Source organism: Perognathus longimembris, chromosome 4 (genome assembly GCF_023159225.1).
Source record: "Perognathus longimembris pacificus isolate PPM17 chromosome 4, ASM2315922v1, whole genome shotgun sequence".
Taxonomy (NCBI): Eukaryota; Metazoa; Chordata; class Mammalia; order Rodentia; family Heteromyidae; genus Perognathus; species Perognathus longimembris.
Window position 1 is genome coordinate 78,649,926 of NC_063164.1, and position 12,492 is coordinate 78,662,417.

Genomic DNA, 12,492 nt, shown 5'->3' on the forward strand with positions numbered 1-12,492 from the left:
AGCAATTAGGCAAGAAGAAAATATAAAGTAGATACAAATAGGAAAAGATGAAGTTAAACTTTCTCTCTTTGCAGATCATGAAATGATCCTATACCTAAAGAACCCCATGGACTCTACTCCCAAGTAACTAGAGCTGATCGAAAACTTTGGCAAAGTTGTAGGATATAAAATAAACCCTCAATAATCAATGGCCTTTCTATATGCTAATGACCTGAACGCCAAGGCTGAAATCAGGAAAGCAACTCCTTTTGCTATAGCCCCCAAAAACATAAAATACCTGGGAATAACCTTAACCAAAGAAGTGAAAGACCTCTATGATGAGAACTTTTAAAACATGAAAAATCAAATTAAGGCAGAACTAAGGAAATGGAAAAACCTCCCATGCTCCTGGATGGGGAGGATTAATATAATCAAAATGGCAATATTGCCAAAGGCTATCTACAAATTCAATGCAATACCCATTAATATCCCAACACTACTTTTAAATGAAATAGAGGAAGCAATCCAGAAATTCATGTGGAACAATCAAAGACCCAGAATAGCCAAAACAATCCTAAGCAGAAAGAACAGTGCTGGAAGAATTTCAATACCCAACTTCAAGCTGTATTATAAAGCTGTAGTAATAAAATCAGCTTGGTATTGGCACTGAACAGGCCTGAAGATCAATGGAACAGAACTGAAGACCCAGGAATGAACCCACAGAACTTTGCCTACTTAATCTTTGATAAAGGAGCTAAAAAAAGTAGTCAGGAAGAAAGATAGCTTCTTTAACAAATGGCAAAACTGGTTCAACACATGCAACAAACTAAAACTAGATCCTTATATATCACCCTGCACCAAAGTCAATTCCAAATGGATCAAAGACCTCAAAATTAAAACAGATACCCTGAAAACACTAAAAGGAGTATATTGATATTTTTCAATATCCTTGTTTTATATTGTCATTTAAAAGAACCTATTTTATATATTAAGTACAATTAGTATTTTTAACTTTAAATCTTACTATTTATATATTTCTCAACTTAAGAGTCCCCAGGTGCCAGGGTCTTATACCTGTACTCCTAACTACACAAATCTGAGCATCATAGTTGAAAGCCAGACTGGACCCAAGAGTATAAGACACTATAATCTCCAATTCATATTCAAGGAACTGGAAGTGTAGCTGTGGCTCAAGTGTTTCAGTGCCTACCTGGAGCATAAAAGCTCATAGCGAGTGACCCAGGCTCTGAGTGAAAGACCCAGGACCAGCACCAAAAATAAATAAGTAAACAAATAAACAATCACACACACATATACACACAACTCATCATGTTTAAGAAAGCCTTATATAATATACTGTGGATGAGCAATGTGTCCAATTTTCTAACCCTTTAAACTTGTCAAACATGCTTCTAAAATATGCTAGAAATAGTAGGCTAGAAAATATTGCTTACTGGTTTTAAAACTGTACATGTGCGTGCACACACACACACACACACACACACACACACACACACACACTTACAGAGCTTTCCATAGACAAATATGCTTCTATTTTAGATTTCAATGTTGGGTAATAGTATTTAACTTACAACAGCAAGAAAACATCTATGGAATTCCTGTGGTTTGATGCACTATTTTTACTTGTATGAATTAATAATTGCAGTTATCTGTATAAAAACCCTCTCTAGTCATGAAGATGTGTGTGTTAGATATATTGATACTTTAGAGTCAAAATTAAGTTTGATAAATTATAAAGTCATAATCTCTCATTAAAGAAGATTTATTATGTCTCTATGAATAATTTTTATGGTGAGGATTCCCATTCTACATTCTGTGCAAGAGTAGAATTATTTCACTATATATAATTAAGAATTGCTTATTAAAGTACTTGTTAAAGACAGCTTGTACTCAGTTATTCTTGAAAAACATAAAAGAGAATTTAATAATAAAAAAAACCTTTGAAAATGACACCCAGAAGGACACAGAACCCAAGAAGCCATTGTTTCTGAGGCCTGCATTGGAGCCCTGCTGGAATCAAGTCCCCATTACTGCTGCTGCTTCCAGAGCTGCCTCTGAATTGTCTGTAAACTGGACTTCCCTTCAAGCCAAGAATTCAAGATCTTTGTGAGGAGGTCACTGCCATTATTGCTGTGATCCTCAGTGTTCTTTTTCACACAGAGTTATGTAAAAGGCACTGAAACATTACATTAGGCAAATATCTTATTTCTAAGAAATTTTATCCTTAACAATATGAAGGATAAAACCAGCAGGATGATGCCCACAGATTAGGATATAGAAGACCTGCAGGCAGAAATTTGTGTGGAAAGGGTAGCTTTCTAAACTTCTGAAGTGAAAGCATAGAATGAGATTGAGAGAGCTAATCAAAATGATCAACAGCAATTTTTTGCATGTTTCTTGTGTAGAAATAGAATATCAATCATTTCTTAAGTATGATTGTTTCACTTTACCATATTTATTTTGAATAAATTACAACCATCATAGAAAAAAATATAGCTTGTGACAATGCATTCTTCATTTGTAGCTGTCTTAAATGTCCTTCAGCTGCCGATACGGCTCCATGAGGGGGAAAAATATATATGTGTGTATATTTATGTGTACTTGTTTCTGGAGGTGTGTCTGTGTGTTTGTGTGCATAGTTCACCTATTTATTTATATTTATATTATGAAAAATACTTCACAACCCTCTTTTCATATCATATCTTACGTTAGTGACACAGATTTACCTTAAAGGGGGAAAAAGTTCCCTGATTTTTTCCCCAAGAAACTCCACTATGGCAAATCTGTTAATTGTTACTTTCAAGCTATTTCATGAACCCTCAATAGTCTATCTGACTTTATGGCTATCAAAGAAAGGGTCATATCTCATAGGAAGAACATAGTGTAACTGAATTCTACTGACATATAAATGCATGTTTTGAAAAATAAATGTTGTTTACTGTTTGTCTCTTCTTATCTCAATGACAAATATTTAGATTCACTTCCATTCTAAACAGAAAATACAAAATGTTGTGATGAAGGGTCAGAAAATGATACTACATAGGGGATGAATAATGATAAAAGAATCCAGGTATTTCTGAGTAGAAAGTATGGCTGTAGGTGTCAGATATGGCAGTTTTAATGCAGTAGGGGATTTGGTGGTAGTTCCACCTAAGAACATTTTGTTGGGCCCATTTTCTCTTCCTTTATGTATTATGCTGGTCCATTACTGCCATTCTTTCACACTGTTACATGCTGCTACGCCCTGTTACACTGTTATTTGTTACTCTGAGTACTCACTCCTACAAATTACTATCTCCCTAATTGTTCTTCCCACATTATATAGGTATTGTCCTTCAACATTTCTTTTCTGCATAAATAAAAAAATGGCATGCCAAATTTTGGCGAGCACATGGACTTTAAGCAAGATATTTCCAAAGAAAGACTACTATTGAGTGTGACAGTAGGGTCTAAATACAACATTTACTGAGCTTCTCCCATGAGCTATCCACAGTTGTTTTAACAGCACTGATTCATTTCTACAGGATCTGTGCTTGTAGGAGGCTTAGATTCTAGGTGAGGCTGTACCACACTGCGTGTGTCAATGATGTCATTGTGACATTGATGAATGCTACAGAGGAGATAAAATTAAAGCTGTTGTCTACACATACTGTGTGTGTGTGTGTGTGTGTGTGTGTGTGTGTGTGTGTGTGTGTGTGTAGGGAGAAATGTGTGGTCATCTTGTACCTACTGTTTCAGGGAGGCATTTCTGAGAAGCTGACTTAGAGCATATTTTGAATGAAGACAGAGCATAAAACATGCACACATTATAGACTGTTTTCTCTGGAAGATCAAATAAAAGTATCTTAAGGTGCAGAACTATCTGCAAGTAGAGGAAAAGAGTAGACCCAAGTATCACTGTAATAATATAAGCACAATGTGAGCAAATGGGTAGTTCAGAGGCTTATAGCCTATGTTTCATACCTCAGATATTATATTAAGGATAGTAGGAGGCCATTAGTGATGTATAGAGCACAATGGTATTTTAGAAAAATAAAATAAGTCTTATATAGACAAAACCTAAGATGTTAGCCCACTATCCTTCTGTGGCAAACTGTTATGAGGAAAATACTCTACTAGCACTTTTAAACTAAGATATTTGTAAAGATGTTGATGATGGTTTTTAAGTGAAATATGTATTATTTTAAGTTATTATGCATAGGCAGAGCTAAAGGTAACGTCTCCAACATATCATATCATGTAACCTGATGATTTTTTTGGAGGCATCTGAAAGGAAAATAACTCATAAGACTCTATTAATATGTTAAGATATTCCTTCATTGGCAATTCACATCGTAGCAGAATGCTGCAACAGTACTGATTCCTTTTTTATGTGTCATCATATAATATGTGCTTTATAATAATCTCTCTAAATGCTGTATAAAGAATATCATGGTGTGTCAAAGAAGGGAAACAGAGATACTAGTTAATAAATGTATTGTAACTGAACATTGAAGCACATACCTCTAATCCTAGTACTTAGAAGATGGAAGTAGAAAAATCTAAAATTCTGGTTAGATTATGCTTCATCGGGAAACTGTTTCAAAAAGCTAAAAACTGTTAGTATAGCTCAGTGGTAAGTACTTCCATCCCATACCCAAGATTTTGGAATTGATTACTAGGACAATGTGAAAAATAAAAACAAATACAGAGAAGCTCTTTTAATGATACAAATGGTAAGAAGATAATGTCTATATGAGAGGTGGAACATCAGATACAAAAACAATGAATCATTTCTGGTGGAACTAGCCTTAAGATTTGCTGATTAACTGGGAAATGATTCAGACAGAACAAAAGACAAATGCATTTGATTTATGCATCAAATAAGGATGAACTATTTTCCAAATTGGAAATGAAAGCTGTGTCCTGATACAGAAATATGATAACACTGACATCTCTGCTGAGTGAATACACTCATCATAGGAAATAATATTGGTCTGGTCTTGTGTTAGAAAGAAATGGGAAATAGCAGAAATATGAGTTGGAAAGTGACATAAGTGTCCCCTTCTCACTAACAGAAAGAAGGGCTTTTAACACCCAATAAAAATGTTTGATTCAATCCCAAAACATTACCAGAGAGAGCTATCCCTTTGTCTTTTCCCACACATCATGACTATATTATATGTAGATCTTTGTGACTATTCTATCTAGATATGATCTCCTTTTTTGAATATTTTTATTTGCTTTAAGTATTCTACAAAAGAAGTTACCATTTAACAAAATAGTTATGACAATGGTGTGTCTTGATCTATGTCACTCCTTTCAATATACGCACCCACTCTGCCCAGCCTAGATTTTCCCTCATTTACCTTTATTTTTAAGACATGCATTGGGTTTCTATTTGCCATTTAACAAACCAGTTTGTGTATAATGCATCTTGATCTGTGTAATTTCTTCAACATTTAACCCATCTTTAAACCACACCTTTCCTTATTTTTTCTTAATTTTGTGATATAACAATGGATTCTTAACTCCATTCTCTCCACTCTCCATTCATCTACCCCTTTCCCCTTGCTCCATTCTTACAAGTACCCATTTCCTGGTACTTAGATGGAATCAGCCCAGATCGTCCTCTACCCTTCAAAGGATGAATGGATGAAGTAAATAGTGTGTGTGTGTGTGTGTGTGTGTGTGTGTGTGTGTGTGTGTGTGTAATGGAATTCTCCTCATCCTCAGAATGATATTGCACCATTTTAAGGAAGTGAAAAGATGTGGGGAAAAGATATAATAACTGAAGTAAGTCAGATCCAGAAAAATAGATTGCATAGTTTGTCCATTGTGGCAGCTAAAATGTTAAAATGTACCTATAAATCTATAAGTAGATTCAATAGGTGCTATGCAACTAGTTACAAGTGAATTAACTGATATTGTAACCTCTATAGTTATGTTCTTAATGCTTCTTTTCATTCAATCAAGAAAATAAATTTGGAGTCTAAGAGGGAATATACTTTCATTAGGTAGAGTGGAACAAAAACAACATTAGATTTAGCTATACTCAGCTACTATCTGTTTACATACAAGGCTAACTAAACTTCCATTTGTATTATTGAATCAAGCAGAAAGTGCCTTTGCTTTCCACTTAATTCATTCTACACCAGGCTGAAGCAAAGGTGCTACTTGATAAGGATTATTATGACATATGAAAATAAAAACAAATGCAATTATATCATGTTAGTAGTTTGTGGAAAATGTTAACTTACTAACTGAACCATTGAAGAGACATAAACCAATGTAAAAAAGAAAACAAGGCATTTCCCAATATAACAGATTGACAGGTAATACAAAATAGGAATCATAATGTGAAGTTAAAGTATTGGCACAAAATTATAATAGAAAACTTACTAGAAACTATCTGCATTTGGAGATTTTCTGATTTGCTGTGATACCTTCAAAATTTGTGCTCTCCTTGGCTCCTTCTCCAGAGTTAGCATGTAAATTAAATATCTCCCTGTATGTGTAGTCAGATGTACAATATTGTCGAAAAATGTGGAGGATCATCACTACTCTATGTTCTTTGTCCTAACACAACTCCTTCTTAAGAAATGTAGGACCTTTATAAACAGACACTTTTCAAATTCTCCCTTTGTTCAAACAGTACCCAGAAGGGTAAACTTTCAATGCTAAATAGATATGTCACTTTCAGGCTTGAAACTTCAATTAAACATTGCAGATTGAATAAATGTTTATGAACTATGTATTTTTACAGGAACTGCATATAATATAGCAAATAGTTTTATTTGAATGTACGAACCCCACAAATATCAAAAGTGAAAGGGAGGAAGAAAAGTATATAAGATAGTTTTATACAACAAAATTCAGATGAATAAATGACAATTGAATACGCATAATATTTCTCGGCCTTTGGTAAGTGAGTTCTGATGATGCTCCATGGAAAAAAAGCCCAGTTAAGACTAAAAAACTAATTAGGAACATCTGGAGGGGAGGACATAAGATGTAGCTAGTAATAAAGAGACTATATGCTTGAATACTAACCTAACTCTTCATCCTACAAAGCTGTTTATCCACTGATTTCAGGAACAATAGATATATGGAGTGGTCAATGGAAATAACCCCCAGAGTCTGACTGAAGTTCAAACCATTTCAGAGTGAAACAGGAGAAGGGTGTGTTACTAGAAAGGTGAAAGAAGTAAAAACAAAACAAAACAAAACAAAGAAATAGCAACAAATTTGAAATAGATTGCTAATATGTGTTTCTGCTTGGGAGAGAGTTTTAAAATTCTTTTGAAAAATTATGTAGTAATAAATCATAACAAAATATTTTATATGAAGCAATTTAGAAAAGCTAAGGTTTTGTAGGGTAGGTTATATTTCCATGTTAAGCATTCTAATCATTCAAGAAAATTGGATACAATATCCAGGATATTAAATCAGTTACAGTGATATTAGGAGTAAAACCACAGGAAAGAAACACAAAAGAAAAAGGGCAAAATTTCATATGGTATGTTGAAAATAACAACAATGATAAACCACTTGTTTCCATAACTCAGAGTTCATTTCTTTTAGCATTATCTTATGTTTTCATCTGGACATAGCTAGTGAGGTATTGCAATCTTCTGCTGGTACTGTCCTAGACATTTACTAATTATTCCCAGTCAGGGAAACTACAGAGTCTGATTTACTTGGCTTTGTATGATTTTGTCCAAGTCCTTCTATTTCCTTATGAATTGGGTAATGTCATTCTTTTTGACAAAGGCATAGAATTCCATTGTGTATCTGTACCCCATTTTCAGGATTCACTCATCTACTGAAGGGCATCTGGGATGGTTCCATATTTTAGCAATGACAAATTGTGCTGCAATGAACATAGTTCTCCAATTGTATATATGTGTATTGGAACTAGGGAAGGGAAAGGGAATACTGAAATGGAGAGACAAAGGATAAAAAGACAAACCAAAACAATAGCAATACTGACAAAACTGTATGGTGTGAAGCAACTTTACAATTCATGGAGGGAGTGAAGGGGAAAACAAGGGAGGAGGTTACAAGTTGGATAAGAAATGTACTCACCCCCTTATGTATGCAACTGTAACTTCCCTTTACTTCATTAACAATAAAGAAATGAAAAAAAGAAAATTGCATACAATCAAAATTACATAAATATTTAATATTAATTTTGCTAAAACTTGAGACTAGACAAAAATGAGAGGAAGGAAAACATGGAAACATGCATGTACATATGTGAAGGAGCATAAAAATAATATCTCATTTCTGTTGGATGTAAATCATATTTATACATTTAAATTTTTAAATATGTTATATATTGCAGAAGTAAATATATTAAACTGAGATAAATAAAACAACTAGCACAGATGAACCTAGGCAGATTTGACAGGACTTTCCCCAATATTTCATTGAATTTTTCTTCTTAAATTATGCACAATTGTTGAACGATACAAATAAAGTTCACATGCAATGCAATTATTATAACATCCACGGTAACCATGTCTTATATGCCTTTCCCTTTTTTGTTATATTTCATTCAGTGATCTTTAGATATAATACAATTCTTTCAATCTTGCTTCTCATTTTTGGAAAATGCCAAGCTAATTTAAAAATATATGGCAATGCAAATGACCACTGAACTTTGTTTCCTCTAAAACAGAAAATACATGTTATCTTGTAGGTTGGAAATTCATGAGTGGCTTATCAAAGCTCTTCTGACAGTGAGTAATTTAAGAAATTATAGTCACTGTTGTACTTACTTTCAATATGCCATATGAAACCGTAGCTTCTTTTGTTGGTGATCCTCTTGTATCCCCTTCCTGTGGTTGTACCCACGCTATCACTGTATCTCATCTGAGTACCCTGGGTACTGTACATACTGGTATTAGAACTAGGGAAGTGAAAGGGAATATCAAAATCGAGATATAAAGGATAAAAAGACAAATGACTCCAAAAACAATTCTTGCAAAACCATTTGGTGTAAACCAACTGAACAACTCATGGGGGACATGGAAAGGGGGAGGGGAGAAGGGGAACGAGGGAGGAGGTAACAAACAGTACAACAAATGTACCCATTGCCTAACGTATGTAACGCTACCCTCTCTGTACATCACTTTGACAATAAATAAGTAATTAAAAAAAAAAGAAATTATAGTCAGCATTTCTAAGTTCACCTCTGTTGGTCATCACTTCTAAGACAGACATCTGATTGCAGCTGTTCATGTGTACTCACAGCTAGGCAGCTTATTGCACAGGAAAAAGTAATCCAGAGAGAGAGACAAACCAAATTAGGAGTTACAAAGCATTTATGGATTTTCTCAGAAATCACTTTATCATTTCTATCAAATTCTGTTCAATGGAAGGGCCCTCAAAATAGTCTGAGCTCCAACTTTTGTAAGGAAGAAATGTCAAAGAATTAATGATGCTAATCATCACCACCAAAAGAATAGACAGTCTATCTTATTAGTAATCAAGTCATTTATTGCTTTCTTTAAAATTGTAGCATTTTCTAGTTTACAAGTATCCCAAACTGATAGTGTGAAAAAAAATCCAGTTTTTAAGACTTATGGATAAAGAGGAGAGACAATACAACAGAGGAAACAGAAATTGTGTTTCTGAGACCTTTCAGTGTTCTTTATTTACAAGCATATGATAATTAGAGATTTATTATCCTCGCCTTAACATTACTTGTAACTCTTGGCTTGTTGAAATCTAATCCAGTTGCCTAAACTCTTCAATCTTAAAACAAATTACATTAAATACAAAGAGGATCTCCAACTATAAGAAAAGAAACAAACAAAAGCTAAACTAATGTCCCATACTTACTAAGGTTTGGCTAATTAGTCTCTTTTAGTGATGCTAAGTTGTTTGCTTGTTAAGAATTGCTATTGTTCAGCGTACAGAGAATCTTTCAGAAATGATAGAGTTGAAAGAATTTCTGAGTGCTGTCAAAGAGCTCTTTTGTATGTAATTTTGTTTATAATTGCACACACTAAAGCAACTGAATGCTTAGTATGAGCCCTCAAATGGGCTCCCACAAGGCTGTATCTGAATCTAGGTATTTAAAATGGCATTTGAGACGGTGGCACTAAGCTCTAGCAGATATAACAATGCCAAAATGACTCACAAATAAAAACAGAGATACTTTCACAGATTACTACAGACTGAAAAGTACTTATATTTTTAAATTCCACAACATTGTGTTATCTGGGGCAGGGGGAAGTTCAAAAACAAAAACCATTATCTTCTTTTAGTTTGGGAAATATTTCAATGTTTATTGATCTGTAAAATATGTCAAATGCAGTACAGGAAAGAAGCTATTATCAATGCCCTATTGTGTATCATATGAATTTCAGTATCTGCTTCTACCTGCCTTTCTAGGGTATGAGAGAAAGTCTTAAAAACACTGCTTTCTGTTCTCTTCTTTTTTTTTTTTTTTTTTTTTTTTGGCCTGTCCTGGGCCTTGGACTCAGGGCCTGAGCACTGTCCCTGGCTTCTTTTTGCTCAAGGCTAGCACTTTGCCACTTGAGCCACAGCGCCACTTCTGGCCATTTTCTGTATACGTGGTGCTGGGGAATCGAACCTAGGGCTTCATGTATGGGAGGCAAGCACTCTTGCCACTAGGCCATATCCCCAGCCCCTCTGTTCTCTTCTTGCACAATCTACCATTAAGAAAGATAATGGAGGTTCAGATACCTATGCTATTCTCTGTTAAGACATCATTCACTGAAGTCACATGTTACGGAGGAATAATTCTGAGGCAGAGCATAGGAGAAATGTCTAGACTCAGGTTTCAAATTGAACAAAAACAACAAAAATCTAAGGGAGAAGGAGTAAATAACTTTTCAGTTATCCACCTCACTATCTCTAGCTAGGCATATATAAATTTGTGTAACAAAAGTCAAGTTAACAAGAGAAAAGTACACAACTTTGTTAAATTTTATGTGAACTTAGAGTGAGAGAGAGGGAGAGAGATGAGAGAATTCATAAGAACAAAGTTCACCTGCAGAAACAGTTGCAGGAGTATTTTTATCATAAGTTTGAAAAGCATAGAGAATCTTAGAACAGTCCATGAAGGAAAGGGCAAGGGTTGGACAAGAAAAATAAGAATGCATATGTTCTTGTTATTTGTTGCTTTTTGTTTGCTGTTAATAAATTGTTATCATCATAGGAATAACCAGAGTAAACAGAAAGATTGTTACTATCTGTCATTTCAACCATCGAGTGAGTATCAGTGATTGTATTCCCATGTATAAGGAGGGACTACATAATTTTCAAAAAGGCAACATAATTTTCATTAAAAAAAAAAACCAAAAAAGAATGAATACAGGCCAAAAGGTCATTTAAAGAATTACTGAAGAAATGAGACTGCTATTGTTAGTCAAACAGCTTTACTAGAATTGAGGATTAATAATTCTTTGAGAGATAATTTTAAAGTAAGATTTTTAGATTAGGTATAAGCATACTGAAATAGTGTAACTCCTTAGAAAGGCAAAGATCCCCCAAAATAAGATACCAGCTAGTGACTACTTGGAAGAGATGTGGTGGGGTAAAAATGGAAAGAAGTAGACAAATGAAGAAGAGAAGAGGAAGATATAGCCAAGAATCCAACATATATCTTACAAAATTAAGAAGAATGAAGAAAGGAGTCGATAGGGGAGGGATGGGTGAGAATGATGAAAAGGGCAACATTTGATCAAGATGCATTGTATTCTTAAATTGCTTTATTAAATGGTCACTCCTTTTACAGCTGCTTAAAGATAATAAAAAATTAAGTTAAACACGACTGGGAATATGGCCTAGTAATAGAGTACTTGCCTCGCATACATGAAGCCCTGGGTTCAATGCCTCAGCACCACATATATACAGAAGGCCAGATGTGGTGTTTTGACTCAGTGGTAGAGTGCTTGCCTTGAGCAAACAGAAGCCTGGCATAGTGCTCAGTCCCAGATTTGAAGCCCCAGGACTGGCAAAAAGAAGAAATGAAAAGAAAAAAAACAGTAAGTTAAACTGAACATAATACACAATCCCTTCTAGAGTAATAAAGTATCAGCTTCAAGTTATTGTTCCTACAAGATAAATAATAATTGTCAATAAATAATAATTGTCATGCAATATCATGATGCATATATTATCTACAGAGTAATCTCAAATCAGACACAAATACTTTTTGTATAGCTACATAATCTACAACTAGTAGCTACTACTAAGTTGTTATTTGATTTTATGTGTAACTAATTTACATGGGCATAATGAAGTTTCCCTGCTACACTAGCCATAAGTGAAGAGCTCATTAGACACATTTGGGTAATGACTTGCTTTGTGTGACAGTAAAGATGGGATATTTCCAACAACATAGGAAGCATTATCATCTTTGAGTCAGTGCTCAACCATGCCTTCTTTATAATGCTTAAGTATGGCCAATAAAACAGCCCAGGGAAAATCTGAGAGGAGGTAACAAGTTGGATAAGAAATGTATGCACTGCCTTA

The 12,492-nt window shown here is 34.4% G+C and overlaps 1 protein-coding gene across 1 annotated transcript in view; it reads left to right on the forward strand.

Annotated features, from left to right (window-relative positions):
- Lrp1b (LDL receptor related protein 1B) overlaps positions 1 to 12,492 on the forward strand; it is a 1,711,024-nt gene that overhangs the window by 859,162 nt on the left and 839,370 nt on the right. The gene's annotated exons all lie outside the window — the stretch shown is intronic.